The sequence below is a fragment of the Zalophus californianus genome, chromosome 2, assembly GCF_009762305.2.
Source record: "Zalophus californianus isolate mZalCal1 chromosome 2, mZalCal1.pri.v2, whole genome shotgun sequence".
In the NCBI taxonomy this organism is placed as follows: Eukaryota; Metazoa; Chordata; class Mammalia; order Carnivora; family Otariidae; genus Zalophus; species Zalophus californianus.
In genome coordinates, this window is record NC_045596.1 from 20,839,809 (window position 1) to 20,855,614 (window position 15,806).

Below are 15,806 nucleotides of genomic sequence, written 5' to 3' on the forward strand. Positions count from 1 at the left end.
ATGAACATAGGGGAAGGAGAGAAATAAAACAAGATGAAAACGGAGACAAACCATAAGAGACTCTTAACTACAGGGAACAAACTCAGGGTTGCTGGAGGGGAGGTGGGTTGGGGGATGGGGTAACTGGGTGATGGGCATTAAGGAGGGCATGTGATGTCATGAGTACTGGGTGCTGTATGCAACTGATGAATCACTGAATTCTACCTCTGAAACTAAAAAAAAAAAAGAAGCTTTAGTGGTATTATAAAAATAGTTTTGATCATGTAGACCTCCTGAAAAGGTCTCAGATACCACAAAAGGTCCCTAGACCACCCTGAGTCTAATTGTTTTTCTTGGGTTTAGTCAGATCTCTTGAGAATTGGGTATCTGGTTGCATCAGTTCCAACAGTCGCTTGTAGTGAACTGTGTTCCGTCATGTCCACATTAAGGGAGATGACCAGGGGAGGAAGATACAGGATTTGTTATTGCTCTTACTAAAATGAAGTTGCAGCAGAAATGCACTTGTAGATTCACCATTAGCCATGTACCAGAATGTTCACAGCAGCCAAATGCTCATCCACAGTACAATGGATAAATAAGCTGTGAAATATTCACATGATGGGATACGATACAGCAATGAGAATGAACACTACAATGAATCCCACAAATAGTGCTGAATAAACGAAGCCAGCTGCAATAATACTTTTAGATTCCATTTAGATGAATAAAAACGGTAAATTAAGCCATACAGTTATAAGTCAGGACGGCGGCTACTCTTGGGAAGGGGGAGGGTTAGTAACCGGGAAGTGATACAGGCCATCTTCACGGTGCTGATAGGTTTGATTTTTTTGATCTGGGTGCAGGTTCCATAGGTGTATCGAGTTTTTGGCTACTTCCCTGAGCTGTATAAATTCACATTCTTTTCTAAATGTACATCATACTTAAGGTTTTTTTTTTTTTTTTTTAAAGGTGCAGAGATTGGCTCTAGAAGGAAAAGAAGTTGAATCTGATTTAGAAGAATAAGAAGTGGAATCAGGAAACTTTGCAGAGAACCCTGCTGTTCAGTATATAAAGTGTATATAAAGTGCCCAGCAAATTCCTGGGCCAGCAGAGGCCAGATTAATGAGAGCTGTTATCACTGGCTGAGCAGCTGACATTCCAACAGAGCTATGAAGAACGCCTGGGATTCAGACACGCAGTGAGTGACAGAGGTGCGGACTCAGCAAAACTAAGCCCGTCTTGGAAAGCTGGTTGGGCCTGGGTGCAGGTGTGTGTGGGGAGACAACCGAACCATGGACTTTGCCTGCCCTGTGTGTCACTGGCCTGGGCTTGGCCCAGAGCAGGCGCTCATTAGGGTTTGGATGGACTGAGTGATCAGTTGAAAGAATGAGGGAGGACCAAATGAAGGGAATGGCAGATTCGGACTGTGTGGGGACACACGGAATGTCAAGCTGGTAAGTTCTACTTAATTGATAAATGTGAAGCATTAGAAGCAGGAAGTGGTCTGAAAACGTTAAAACAAAGCCAGGAGCTTGCCCCAGAGCAGGGCTAATCACTGTGGTGGTCGGAGCAGGGCAACCCTGTTCTCTGTCCACGGGAGTTAAGTACAGATACAAAGAATAAGCACTTACAAAGGTTAATGGCAGTGTGACAGACGAGTTTTTAATCTTTTGAATCCGATTGAAAGTAATGGGCTTGCATTTTGTATTTTTTGCTTTTTAAAAAATTTTTGATGAAAGTAATCTTACTGTATTTTACAGGTTCGCGATGGATTGGTACTCAGAAACAGAAGCTGAGCTTCGCCCCGGGTAGGTTGAAAAGCACTGAACTGGAGGGTAAATCTGATGTTCTCAGGTCCACACCACTCCACGGTGGGCAAGTCCGATGTGCTCAGCAAGCTGAGAGCTCCCTGCCCGCCCGAGGCTTCTCTGTTCTGATGCCGAGAACCGATGAGAACGCCCTGGTCTTAGCCCCTGGCGGGACTCCGTGCACAGGGGAGTTCAGTCTCCCAGACCTTTCCTGCTCGGTGCCTGAGGCCTTCTGCAGTTGAGTCTGCCTGTCGGTAGGGAAATGCACAGCTCAGTGGCTACCCATGTGTGTGAGATGGTGGGGGAGCCCCTGGGGAGCCGGCCCGCGCATCCCATGGAATATGCGCCTGAAGAGGGGCATGAACTTGGCTGTCGGCTTCCCTGGAGAAGGCCTTCCGGGGCAGTGGCAGCTAGCTTACCCTCCCTGAGGCTCTCCCAGCTTGATGGGAAGCAGCAGGGTGCCTTTCGCTCTGCTAAGTGGTGTTTCCCAAACCCTGATCCTCTGAACACCCCCTGGGGAGAAAGGAGGGGTCGCTACTCCTCACGGGAGTTGGGGAACACTCTGCGGCCCTCTCCTCTTCCTGGGGTTCTCTGTGTGACCATACGTAATTAAAATAAAATGCAAAAAAAAAAAAAAAAAAAAAAAGGATGCTTTGTCCAGACCCTTTTGGTTGTAAGTGACAGAAAAACCAAACTGAAGTGGTACAAAAAGAAATTCAGTGGTGTAATTGAAAACTGTAGAGTCATGATCAGTTTATATCATCGTGATCATTTTTCCAAATACGAAAGTCCTAGGCCACAATCATTTGTGAATGGAAAAAGTATTATACCCAGAGCCTCAAGGAAGAGGCACGCTGGATCTCCTAGACAGTTACAGGTTTTACCTCCCCTGGTAGATGTTAACTGCTCCCTTTACCCAGCACCTCACTCCCTCACTGGAACACTTCACCTCACCCCCCACCCCTACTCCCTGTTGGCTCATTCCACCCATTCTAGCTCCCTGCTTTGGGTGAAGCTGACTTTACCCTGCACTTCAGGAGTAGGCATATGGTCCACGTTTGGCCAATCAGAAGGCTGAGCAAACTCCTGGCCCCTGGGATTGGATCTGGGCTGGGCATGTGACCCAAACCAGGCTCATCAGATCTAGCTGGAGTTAATCTTGCCTGTTGGCTTGTGTGGTCAGACTGGAGGAGGGTGTCTTTTTCACATTTAGAGGTGTTGGCAGCCATCTTGCCACCAGGGGGTTAGAGTTGGTCTGAGACTAAAACCATTGGAGGAGGAAACAACAGGAGATAGAAGCCAGGTCCTGATGCTGTTGTTTCCACCTCCTGGATCCATTTGTGTGTGAAGCAAGGATATGTCTGGATTAATAAATACTGTTATTAGTAAGTTCCCTTTTTGCAGCATTTAAAATTGGGTTTTTGTCAAATGCAACCAAAAGAGTTTTGACTAGGGCATCTCAATTTTATATTTTAAAGAGTTATGGGTTTTTTTGTTTTGTTTTATTTTTTGTTTTTTGTTTTTGAGAGAGAGAGAGAGAGAGGGAGGAGCAGAGGGAGAGGGAGGGAGAGGAAGAATCTTAAGCAGGCTCCACACTCAGCATGCAACCTGATGCGGGGCTCTGTCTCATGACCCTGAGATCGTGCCCTGAGTCGAAAACAAGAGTCCGATGCTTAACCACTCTGCGCCCCTCGATTTTATATTTTAATTTTACTTTTCCGAAATGTGTTTCACATGTCATTTCCACCTTATATAAAGGCTGTTCAACACAGTTCAGCCAGTCTTTATGACTTGGACTTATTGTACAGATGTGCTTGAGGGGCTGCCAGGATGGGTCAGGCGTGTACCTGCTGTGCTTGTGAGCTTTCTGGCTTTCTGTGTTTCTTATCTCTGCCCTGCCTCACAGCTGTAAGGAGCAGGCTCTGGCTTCATCTCGGATTTGTTGCTTCTAGGCCGCAGTGAGATTGGAAAACAGTTAGCCAAAATTTTGGAATCTGGCATCAATTTTGAAAGTAAAAGCCTTTAATGTGGATTTGGAGGCTCTGGTATGGATGAATTGCAAGGGCTTTGTGACATTTTGGCTGCCCGGAGGATTTTTTTGGTATTCACTTTTTGTTTCTGCGTGGTTCCGGATAGATGAGGTTTCCTGATTTTTCTGTTGGTGGAGACTTTTACTATAACAAGATTTTCACACTAAAGGATTGTGCAGTGTGAGCAAATGAGCTAAGGTTGAAATGCCTTATAACTTAGCAAAGTTAACTCAGTTTCCTTTAAAGAAGGAACGGTAACTGGCAGCAGTATTCTGAACGCCAGGCTGACCTTTAACTTGTTTTGCTTCTTTTCTAAAACAGCCCCTTTATTTTCAAGCTCTAATCACATACACTGACTTGTGAGGGGAGGAAAAAAAACAACAACAAACAAGTATGCTTATATCAGAGAGAGTGGTTCACTTAAGGCAGATGTGGAATCAATTTGGGCAAATGTGAGTTGCCAGCTTCTGAACTTTTCTGCTAAGTATATGCACCCTGAATACATTGGAGCCACTTCAGCCTTGTAAATGTGATGCTGGAATATTGGGTAAACATCTGTAAGGGGCATGCGGCCGGCTGCCCTTGCTAAGTTGAGTGAAAACCCAGAGGGGCACACTCTCTCTGAGAAGCTCAAATGAAGACAATTGTGTTTAGAAAAAAATATAACTGAAGTCTGGTTTTGTGATTACTAGGAAGATGGCAGCTCTGGTGATTTATCTTGCGGAGTAAGCAGAATCTGCCTTCTAAATGGCTTCTAAAATGGCTATTTTTAATTTGTGCTCCCACTCAATGTGGACTCACATTACAGATATAAAATACCCGAGCCCAAAGTTGGTTTTTGTAATCAAGAGAGCAGGACTCAGTTTCTGCTGGCCCCTGCCTTTTGAACGTTGGTCTGTGGCTTTGGGGAATGAGTTAGGCAGAGGATTGGAAATCCCAAAAGGGTCACTCTTGTTTTGTGTTTTTTGTTTTTTGCTCACCAAACACATGACTCGTCGGTTCATTTGGGCTCTCCATGAACTTCGTACCGGCTCTTGCCAAACACCGTGGCTTTCAGTGATGAAGAGAGAATGATCACCATGAACATCAGTGAACTTGGCACAGCCTGTCCCACCAGCCCTGGCCTCCTGGAATGTTTCCAGCCAAGGAAAGGGAAGACAAAGAAGGGTAGTTGGTTCTCCAGTGTCTAAAATGCCGAACACAATTACATAAACATAGTAGGTGTTGTGGGCTGAATCGTGTCCCCTCAGAATCCGTATGTTGAAGTTTTAACCCCCAACACCTCAGAAGGTGACTGTATTTGGAGACCGGGTGGGTCTGAGAGAGATGATTAAGATAAAACGAGGACATCAGGGTGGCTCCTAATCCAGTGTGACTGGTGTCCTTAGAAGTAGTGGAGATAAAGACACTGACTCACAGGGAGGGAAGACTGGAGACACAGGAAGAATTCGCCATCTACAAGCTGAGGAGAGAGGCCTCAGAAGAAGCCAGGCCTGCTCATAAGCTTGATCTCGGACTTCTAGGGTCCTGAACTGTGAGGAAATCCATTTTGGTTGTTGAAGCCACCAATCTGTGGCAAACTCATGCAGTGGCTCCACAGTAAACGTCTGCCGAGTGTCGTTACATCATCTCTTGTGAATATACTTCTCTCAAACTAAATTTCTTTATCGTGTAGGATCATGGCCTTACCTTGAGGCTGAACTTCCTCCAAGGTTCACCCCTGCCTACCTTCCCATACTGCTCATCCACACGACCCTCCATTCTAGCCTGCTGATCTACTCATGCCCCTCAGAATGCCGCTAGTGCCTCCCTGCCCCTCCCCATCCCTCTGCCCTCCTCAGCTCCCTGGGGAACACCCTCTTCTCCGTCACCTATCTAACACCACAGTAATTTCCAGACCTATTTAAACTGTGTCCCCATCCCGCGCCCCCCCCCCCCCCCGCCCCAGGCTTCCTTGACCTTTACTTTCCCTTTGGCTTCTTAGGGGTTTACACCATGCATGTGGCATAGAGTGGCGTGACTCCCTTGGATGGTGATTTTATCACCAGCAGATGGCAACTCCCACCTTCAGCTCGGGTTAAAACCCTTGGCATCATCCTTGCCTCCTCTCTTTTCCTTCATCCCTAACAGTCAACCTGACAGGAAACCCTCTCCAAACACCTCCAGACTCTGAAACCTTCTCATCCTCTCTACTGTTATAATCAGTGTTTAAGCCACCATCTGCCCTTGCCTGGATGCTGATGACAGCCTCCTAACAGAACTGTCAGCTTCTATCTTTGTCCCCTGTGGTGTGCAGATCCTAAGATGGCCCTGTGTGCTCCCCTCCTGAGTGTGAGCAGGACGTGAAGATACGGTGGATGGCATGCCTGTTGATGTTCAAGGATATCTTGGTTGGTCCTTACCTAATAGCTCTTTAGAGGGACTGAGACCTTCCCAAAGGAATAGATTTGAAGTGTAAGGGAGATTCCCCTTCTGACCTTGAAGGAGCAAACAGCCGTGTCTGCTAACTGTCTGTGGAAGGACTCACATGGTGAGGACTTGAGAGCGGCCTCCGGGCCAAGAGTCTTTGCCAGCCCACAACTGGCAGGAAAATGGGATCTTGGTTCTGTGGCCACAAGGATACGAACTCTGCCAACAACCAGTGAGCCTGGGAGAGGACCCAGAGCTTCCGATGAGATCATAACCCCGAAGGACACCTTGCTTTCAGCCTGGTGGGACCCTAAGCAGAAGACCCAGCTGACCCATACCTGGACTACTGACCCAGGAAACTGACACAATAAACTTACACTGTTTTAAGCTGTTGGTGATAGAGTGGTTTTGTGGCTATTTGTTCTGTGGTACAAGGAACTGATACACGCCACTTGTTCTCCGCACACTCACTAGTCAGAGTGATCCCGTCAGAATGCAAGCAGATCCTGTCTGTCCCTCTTTCTCTCAGAAATGTCTCTTGTTGGCCTCGCAATAAAAGCCAAAGCCACGTTCTGACCTCTACCACCTCTAACCTCTGACCTCATGTCCTCCTACTTTCTCTCCTATTCTCTCTGCTCCAGGCACTACTCACTACTCCAGGAATGCATCAGACCTGCTCATATTCCCACCTCGAGGAGTTTGTTCTCTTGGCCTTGAGTTCTCTCCCGCCATATTTCTCCATGGCTCCTCCTATCACCTCCTTTAAATCTTTTCTCAAGAGGCTCCCCCCATCTCCCCATTTAAAACTATAACCTTTCCTCACAGAACTTGGCACCCCCAGTCCCCTCTACCCTCCTTCAACACTGTACAGTTTACACATTTATTGTGAATATTATTCTGTCACACTATGTGTAATTCGTGTATCTCTTGCATATATTATGTGTTTCCTTCTCCTATTGGACTCCATGTCCCTTTTGTTCACGGATGTGTCCAAGCACCTAGAACAGTGCCTAACAACCAATACTTGTTGAATGAATGGATGGTGATTTGTTATGACTTTCAACAGTGAGATGCTTTTGGTTTAGTGTCTGCAGAAAAGCTCTTGGTGCCCCACTGGCATCCCCTCCATTACCCTAGAGGTCATCAACAGATAGTTCCCCCAAAGCAGATGCATCCTGGGTCTCCGACTGCGCGCTCTTGGGAGGAGTCAAAGTTGCCAGGGAATTCACTCCAAGGAGAAGTCCTCAACCAGCAGGGGGTGGGAGTTGGTGGGGAGGAACCCCACTTTCTTGCCTCTCCATGGGACTGACTTTAGTTGTGCACAGCACCAGTCCACTCACTGGTACCCCTTACCTGGCTTCCTTTCCCCGCCCCGTCCCCCTTTCCCCTTCTCACATCACCTCCCAAATAGGTGGCATGACCCTAAATCCTTGTTTCAGGGCTTGCCTTCAGTCAAAAGGAATGTAGACTAAGGGGGCACCTGGGTGGCTTAGTCATTAAGCGGCTGCCTTCGCTCAGGTCATGGTCCCAGGGTCCTAGGATCGAGCCCCGCATCAGGCTCCCTGCTCTGTGGGAGGCCTGCTTCTCCCTCTCCCACTCCCCCCTACTTGTGTTCCCTCTCTTGCTCTCTCTCTGTCAAATAAATAAATAAAATTAAAAAAAAAAAAAAAAAGAATGTAGACTCAGCCAGTCTCCCAGTTTGAAGTATTATGGTTGCCAGCCACATTCTTAAAAACAAGCTTTTGTATCGACCAGTAGATAAAACTTCAAATATTTACCCCTGAGGAAGGTGGTAGGATTTACCCCCTTAAGAATTTTAGAACCAGAGGATTGTCTAAAGCTTTTAGCCAAGTGGATTGCAAGACTTCTTGGAATGGGTTAGCAATGTTCCATCAAGGTAGGAATGGAGATCTCAGAACTGCTCTCAATATTCTGAGAACCTGAAAGAAATCATCCATTTACCAATGACAAAACCATGCAGACTAAATGTTAACATGCATTATTAGGGGCTGGAGTCATCTCTCCTTCTTATGGTATATTATTCTGACCAAAAGCTATTATAGTTATGGATCTAAGAGTAACTTTTACAAAGTGGAGAGACAACTTACTCATTCATCAAGAGCACAGTGTTTGAAGGAATCTTTCTAAGCAGAGGCTTTTGGTGTAAACAGAGTTGGGAACCACTAAACTAATCCAACCTCCTTGCTTTACATAGGAGGCATCTGGGGACTTTGGCCAAGGTCACTCGGCTGGGGGCAAAGGGCCAGGTCTAGAACTTAGGCCTCTAGACTCCCAGGTCCACACTCCTACTAACCCCAGGAAGGAAATGGCATACTTTGGAGAATCTAGGATTATTGTTTCATCTGGAGGATATTTTTATAGAGGCAAAATTTTCCTTAAAAAGCACAGCGAGTGCATTTTACCCATTAGAAGATAAATAAGCTGCAATGACAAAATGCTGAATATTTACATCTAATGAGCTTCTCTGTGGGAAACAGCTGCATGGCACATGAAGAATGGTACTAAGGACACATTTACTCATTCTGGAAGCAGTATGGTGTAATTACATGCCTAGCACAGTACCTGGCAGAGAGCAGGCTCCTAGTACCTCCCTAACTCTTTGACCTTGGACAAATGACATGATCCCCTCCAGACCCCTTTCTCCTCACGTGTGAGATGTGGGAAAGGGGACCTCACCATCTAGTGGGGAGACCTGGTTTCAGGTTTCAACTTTGCTACGGGATCCTGGGCAAGTCCCTCCAAGCCTCTGGGCCTCAGTGTCCCACAGCTATAAACCGAGAATTGATTTCAAACTCTCTAAGATGCCTTTTAGCTCAAAAGTTCTGAGTCCGATGGCCTAGATGTCCCCGCATCCCTTTCCAGCTCTCACAATCTCTGATTTTATTGGTTTTGGAATTGATTTGTTTTGGAGATTGATTTTTTTAAACCCAAGTAAAAATAAAATGACACTTTCCCTTCAGTTGGGCTAATCCCAAGCAAGCAGCTTGAGAGATGAGCAAAGAAGTGTCAAGTAGACAAACAGAAGGGAGGCCAACCACAGCAGGGACATTCTGAAATCTGTTCCCTTTCAGCCAAAGGTGATCCTTGGACAATTACTCTCATCCATGTGAGAGCAGGTACGAAAGGAAGACCCGAGAACGTTCTCTGACAAACCTAGGAAAGGTTATGAGCAAGAGGAAATATGAATTTCCTCAAAGCCTCGTTCTTAGGTTCCTTTTTGAACTTCAGGGGGTGTCTTGTTCCCGACCAACATCTTCCCAGAACTCTTAGCAGGTGGTTATGTCACCACCCTGACCTGGCCTCTCTCAAAGTGGGTGCTCCAGGGCAGGAACCAGGAACATAGGTTTCTGAAAGATTATTGCACACAGGAAATCCTGCATTAGGATTTAATTCTTGATCTAGTTTTGCAATATCCGTGGGTGTGGAGGGGTAGGTGTGAGTGTGGGTGTGCTGGTAAACAATGTGATTGATTTCTGATTTCAGCAGAACTTTCAGAAGCTATAAACCCAAATGATCAGGTACCTTGGACAGCCATGTAATTATACTAGCAATGCCACCCTGGGAAAATAATTTTTAGAATTCCCCTCTCAGACTTGCTTTCTGAGTTGAAGGCCAAGTTTTCGGAATTTTTTCCACATTTGAGAAATGAGATCTTGTAGGTGTGAATGTGAGTTTTAGAAACAGCCACCAGTCATTCAGAGCAAGACTTGTGGATAAGAGGGGTTCTCTGGCTTCTTAACAAGAGGCAGAAGAACGCAGCCTGACACATGTGCAAGGAAGGAGAGAATGAGAGAATCATCATTTTGTAACTTCTAGGGAAATAATTGATTCGGACATTGATCACCAGTGGATGAACTCCTTAGATGAGAGACTGATGGGGGACTTGACCGTGGGGGGATCAGGCTGCGCTACCTGAACAATGATCCATCTGAGAGCCACAGAAAGTAGGACGTCATGTGTTTTCTGAAGTGTTGCAAAAGGCAACCTGCACTACCCTGGAGGTGTTCCTGCCCCGGATGCCAACTGTGTCCCTGGAGCCAACTTTCATTTACAGGGATGAGGGAGAAACCGGGGAACAAGCAAAACGACTTCCATGAGACCACAAAGAGCCAAAGAGACAAATCCAGAAAGTAGGTCATTTTACAGGACTACTGATCCAATTTCTGCCAGTTAGCAGTGGGAGATAAAGATGGAGGTAGGAGTATTCAAGATTAAAAGAGAATGAAGAGGGGCGCCTGGGTGGCTCAGTCAGTTAAGCGTCTGCCTTCGGCTCAGGTCATGGTCCCAGGGTCCTGGGTTCGAGCCCCACCTTGGGCTCCCTGCTCTGCAGAGAATCCGCTTCTCCCTCTCCCTCTGCCCCTTCCCCTGCTCGTGCTTTTTGTCTCTCTCTCAAATAAATAAAATCTTAAAAAAAAAAAGGGAGAATGAAGAGACATAACAACCAAACATAATAAATGGATCTTCTCTTCTTGAACAAACCAACTATAAAAGGGACACTTTTGCAACAATTGGGAAAATTTGCTTCTAGACTGGGCATAAAACAATATCAGAGAATTACTGTTAATTTTGCTAGGCGCAGGCACGAACTTGTCATTGTATGACATGGCGTGGACACGTTTCAGAGTTGCACAGTGAAGAGGGTAGGTGTGTGAAAAACTACCTGATGCCCGGGGTTGGCTTCAGAATACATCAGCCAAGAACAAAAAAACAAAGAGCAAGTTTAAAAGGATAAAGATAAAGTCAATGTTGCAGAATCTTGATAATGATTGCATTTGGGTGCTGGGTATACGGGGCTCCTTGTACTAGCCTCCCTAGTTCTGTTTGAAATTAAAAATATAATAAACAGTGGGAGGGAGAAGTGGTGGTGATTTTCTAAAGCTGGTCATTCTGAGGGTGGGTGTCAGGCCACAGGCTCTCTATGGTCCTTTTTATGTCAGTTCATAAATATATTCTCTCCAGGGGAAAGAGGACAAAGGGAAGCCCATTTACCTACATGGGTAGGTAGCATCTCCAGGATATACCATTAGGGTAAAGCAAGAGACAGAATAATGGGCTTAGAATACTACGATTCGGGTCAAAACTAAAGGGGGACAGGGGAATAAATCTGAAAGGATGCGAAGCCGTGGTTGCTTTTTTAAGAAGAGAAACATGAAGCCAGGGTAGAAGGGAAATTTACGTGTACACCATATGCCCTGGGATATTTTTTGAAGGTGGGACAATATGCATGTCTTACCTATTCAAAAAATATGATTCCAAAGAGAAACAACCCAAAAAGAGCCGTGCATTTATTTCTCTATCTTAAGCAGGGCATTTGTAGTCTAGAGCAGTCAGGGCTTAGGCTTTGAAGGACTGTAGGTTGGGGGGTAGGTCTACCTCATTTATGCCTCTCTCTCTTTCAAGGCCTGCCTCCCTCAGAACACACTAAAGGGACAGGCCCCAGAGACACCATTCTGTGCTGCTTGCCGACCAGGCATGCTGACCAGGCTGAACAAAGGACCCCGACTTCCACTCTCCATCTCTCTGTCTCTGTCTCTCTCTCTCATGTGCACAGGTGCATCAGTCTTGTACTTCTTCTTTTAATTGAACAAAATTTTTAGTTTGGTAAAATGTACATCACATAAAATGGACTGTCTTAACCATTTTTAAGTATAGAATTCACAAGTTGAATACATCCATATTGCTGGGCAGCCAACCTCCAGAATTCTTTTCATCTTGTGAAACTGAAAAGATATCCATGAAACAGTAGCTCCCTGTACTCCCCAGCCCCTGGCCACCTGCGTTCTGCCTTTGGCCTCCATGCATTTGCCTGCTCTAGGTGTTTCAGGGAAGTGGCATCATACAGTCTCTCTTCTTGTGCTTAGCTTATTTCACTGAGCATCGTGTCTTCAAGGTCCATCCATGTTGGAGCAGGTGTCAGAATGTCTCTATTTAAGGCTGAATAACATTCCATTGTGTGTGTATACCACATTTTGTTTATCCATTTGTCTGTGGTTGGGTTGCTTTTAGCTACTTTAGAGCTAAAATATAATATAGCTATTGAAGGCTATATTAGCTCTTAGCATTATTCACAATAATGCTGTATGAACGTAGGTGTACAAATATCTCTTCAAGACCCTGCTTTTCCTTCTTTTTGGTATATACCCAGAAGTAGAATTGCTGGGTCACACACTAATTCTACTTTCTGGAGCCACCTCCATACTGTTCTCCAGAGTGGCTACACCACTTTATGTTCCCACCAACAGTGCACAAGTGTTCCAATTTCTCCACATCCTCACTGACACTTATTTGCTGGGGTTTTGTGTGTGTGTGGGGGGGGGGGTTTTGTTTTGTTTTGTTTTTTGTTTTGGTGGTAGTCATCCTCATGGGAATGGGGTGGTTTCTATTTGCCTGGTGTTGGTTTCTTCTTGACTTGATTCCTCATCTTCAGTCGTGCTCGTTATTGTCCTTAACAAGTCGGTCAGTTTCTTCAGGGCTTTGTGTTTGCTAAACATCCCAAGGCATTCATTATTGGCTTCTCTACGAATTTTGGAAGCCAAAGACTTTTCTGACGGACACGTTGTTGTTTCTACTTTAGACAGTTGATTTCTGACACAGAGCAGTGGAACAGACGATCCAGAAGATCCAGGGTGGGAAAGCCAGTTTCAGCTAACTCTAGAACGTCCGTCCTTCAGCAATGTCTTTGCCTAGAGGTTTGCTTCTTCTAGTGAATATTTGTTGAGATTTTTGGTGTGTTTTACAGTATGGGGCAGATTTTAGTAATCTCCCTGAGGACCAGAGGACCTGAAGTATGAGTAGTGCTCTTTGAGCCTTTCTTCCCCCCAAGAATGTATTATGAAGGAAGGAGCCATGTGAACGTCCGAGGGAAATCTCCCCAGGAGGAGGGCGCAGTGAGTGCAAAGGCCCTAAGGCAGGATCTTACCTGGAGTCCCCACTGGAGGGGCAAGGAATCCAGTGGAGTTGCAGTGCCGGTGTGAGACAGGGCAGTGGTGGGGATGGGGACAGAGGTGGGCCCTTCTCCAGGGCTGCTGTAACAAAGTGTCACTAACTGGGTGGCTTCAAACAACCACAATTTGTTGTCGGTGGTTCTGGAGGTTAGATGTCCAAAATCAAAGCATCAGCAGGGTCAGTTCCTTCTGGAGGCTGGGAGGGAGCACCCATCCCTTGCTTCTCACCTAGCGCCTGGTGGCTGTGGCTAATCTTTGGCATTCCCTGGCTTGTGGAGGTATCCCAGACCCCTACAGTGTCTGCCTCTGTCTCCCATGGTGGTGTCCCTCGACATCTGTGTCCAAACTCCCCTCTTCTGCCACAGACACCAGTCATATCCCTTCTCCTGTAGGACCTCATCTTACCGAATTGCATGTGTAGCCCCCCCCCCCATTTCCAAATAAAAGCACATTCTGAGATACTGGAGGTTAGGACTTCAACGTGTCTTGTTGGGGAACACAAACCCACAAAAAAGGGCAATACTTTGCTGAACTAGGGACCTAAAAGAGAGAGAGAAGAAAAGAAAGAAGACATTATTTAATCATAGGATAAGCAGAGTCCTCACAGTGGACAGAACCCAGAGGCACCTAGACCATGGGGGGTCCGGGAGCCAGAGGAATCACTGAAACCAGGAGCTAAAGGCCGAAGGGACACTTGGCAAGCCCACAGGCCTATGTGTGTGTGTGTGTGTGTGGGGGCGCTTATGGTTCCCACAAGTGGGTTGGAATGTGGCATAGTAGGGCAGATGTTAAGAGCAAGGACTCTTGAGCTAGACTCCCTGGGTTCAAATCCAAATGTGACCATTTAGAGCTGTGTGTTCTCAGGCAAGTTACTTATCCTCTCTGTTTCTTGGTTTCTTTATCTGAAAATGGGGGGAAATAGTAGAATCTGTCTCAAGGGTTGTCATGAGGATTCAATATGTCAGTATGGGAAAAGCACTCTCTTTCCTCCAACCTCCCGATTTCCTGCTGGTAACTTCCCATTGCTGCTGCTGACTTCCCAGTGTTCATTTTCTACGGACTGAACCCAGTTGGGAGTCCAAGAGCAGAAGGATCCAGGAGATTCCAAGTCCCAGAAGGACAGAGTATGGATCTGGAAGTTAAGTGCAGAGTTAATAGCACCCCCTCCGTACCCTGGACTGGTCTTACTGGGAAATCCAAGGCACCATCATGAAAACAGTGTACATTCCCTGAGCCACTTCACCTGGGAAGGGACAGTGTGGCAATTAGCGCTCACCCAAAAGTTCACGTGCGTACTACAGTCAGCTTGGGGCCACACGTCTACTTTGGGCCAGAGAACTGGGAGCAGAGATGACATGTGTCACTTACTGGCCCAAGCAGTTAAGAGCCAGTGTGCCTCCTCCATCCCTCGCTTTCTCTCATGCAGTGACGCGGCTACTTAGGAGACCATGATTTCAAGACAGGGCAGCTTCAAGATGGAGGAGGATTGCCCAGCCTAGATTTAACCTAAGTGAGAAGAAACCCTTTTTGGGGGGTGAGCCTCTAAGATTTGAGGGATGCACCTGTTACAGCAGCATCGCCTACCATGTCTTGACTAATACAGGAGGTGAACCGGGTCTGGAGATGTCCCAGGCAGGGGAGAAAGGTCCCAGCTGAGACCTAGAAATATATCAGAAATGAGAAGAAATCACCCCCCCTACCTCCATCCTTGGGGGGGGGGGGGGAAGTTGCCTGTGCTTTCTGACGATCCTAGCTGCAGTGTCATCAGAGTGAGCCGGTCTCGTGAAAGGAGAGGCTGGGGGGCAGAGAGTGGGGGGACGAGACTCATGGTGCAACGGGGGGGGCGGTAAGCCGGGGTGAGGAGGGTTGAGGGAGGTGAGGGGAGAGGCATTTTCACAGTGTCCTCAGCCTAGCAAAGGCCCTAATTAGAAATGATGTATTTCAGCAACAGAGCACTTTTTTTTTCTTTTTTAAAGGAGCGGAGATGCTGAGGTTAGTATTATACCCTTTGAAGATCTGTTTGTGCTGTGAACATCAAAGGGTAAGGAGGGTCCCTTCCTGAAATTTAAATATAAGGCTTTACCTCTGCTGTTTTAAATGAATGCCTAGAACATCACAGGATTCACAAAGGAAGCAGAAGTCCAGCTGCAGGACCTGGGCCCAGAGAGAGCAGACCTTGGGGCAACTCCAAGGGGGTGAGTCCACCCCCCCCTCCCGCAAGGCCCAGCGGGAGGCATGGGACGGACAGCTGGACCCACACAGGTCGGAGCCTGGAGTCCAGGGAAGCCCAGTGGTCAGTGGTAGGGCTCCAACCCCAGAAACCCAACACACAGAGATTTGGACCCCGAAACAGAAGCCAGTCAGCAGAGGACCTGCCACCTCAGTCAGCCTTGACCTGGACCCTGGGGCTGAGGCCTTTGGCAGGGCCCTCACAGGACCCTGACATGGGCAGAGGAGATGGCCGGGGTGCAGAAAGGGAGGTGAGGCTGAGAGAAGGCACCCCGGAGAGGAAAATGTCCAGCTGAGTGTGGGAGCTGCCCTTTCACTCTGGGAAGACGCACGGCCTAAGCTGGCAGAACCCCGGTGTCCTAACCCAGACATCATGAGCCCTGCCA

At 47.0% G+C, this 15,806-nt stretch overlaps 1 long non-coding RNA gene across 2 annotated transcripts; it reads left to right on the forward strand.

Moving 5' to 3' along the window:
* Positions 1–165: 165 nt before the first annotated feature.
* LOC113924516 lies at positions 166–6,609 on the forward strand. 2 transcript variants are annotated; one of them, XR_003520696.2, is made up of 3 exons: positions 166–1,190; positions 1,740–1,787; positions 4,875–6,609. It is a non-coding gene; the product is annotated as an uncharacterized LOC113924516 (long non-coding RNA). The 2 variants fall into 2 exon arrangements; XR_003520697.2 differs by lacking the exon at positions 166–1,190 and adding an exon at positions 1,201–1,433.
* Positions 6,610–15,806: the final 9,197 nt, after the last annotated feature.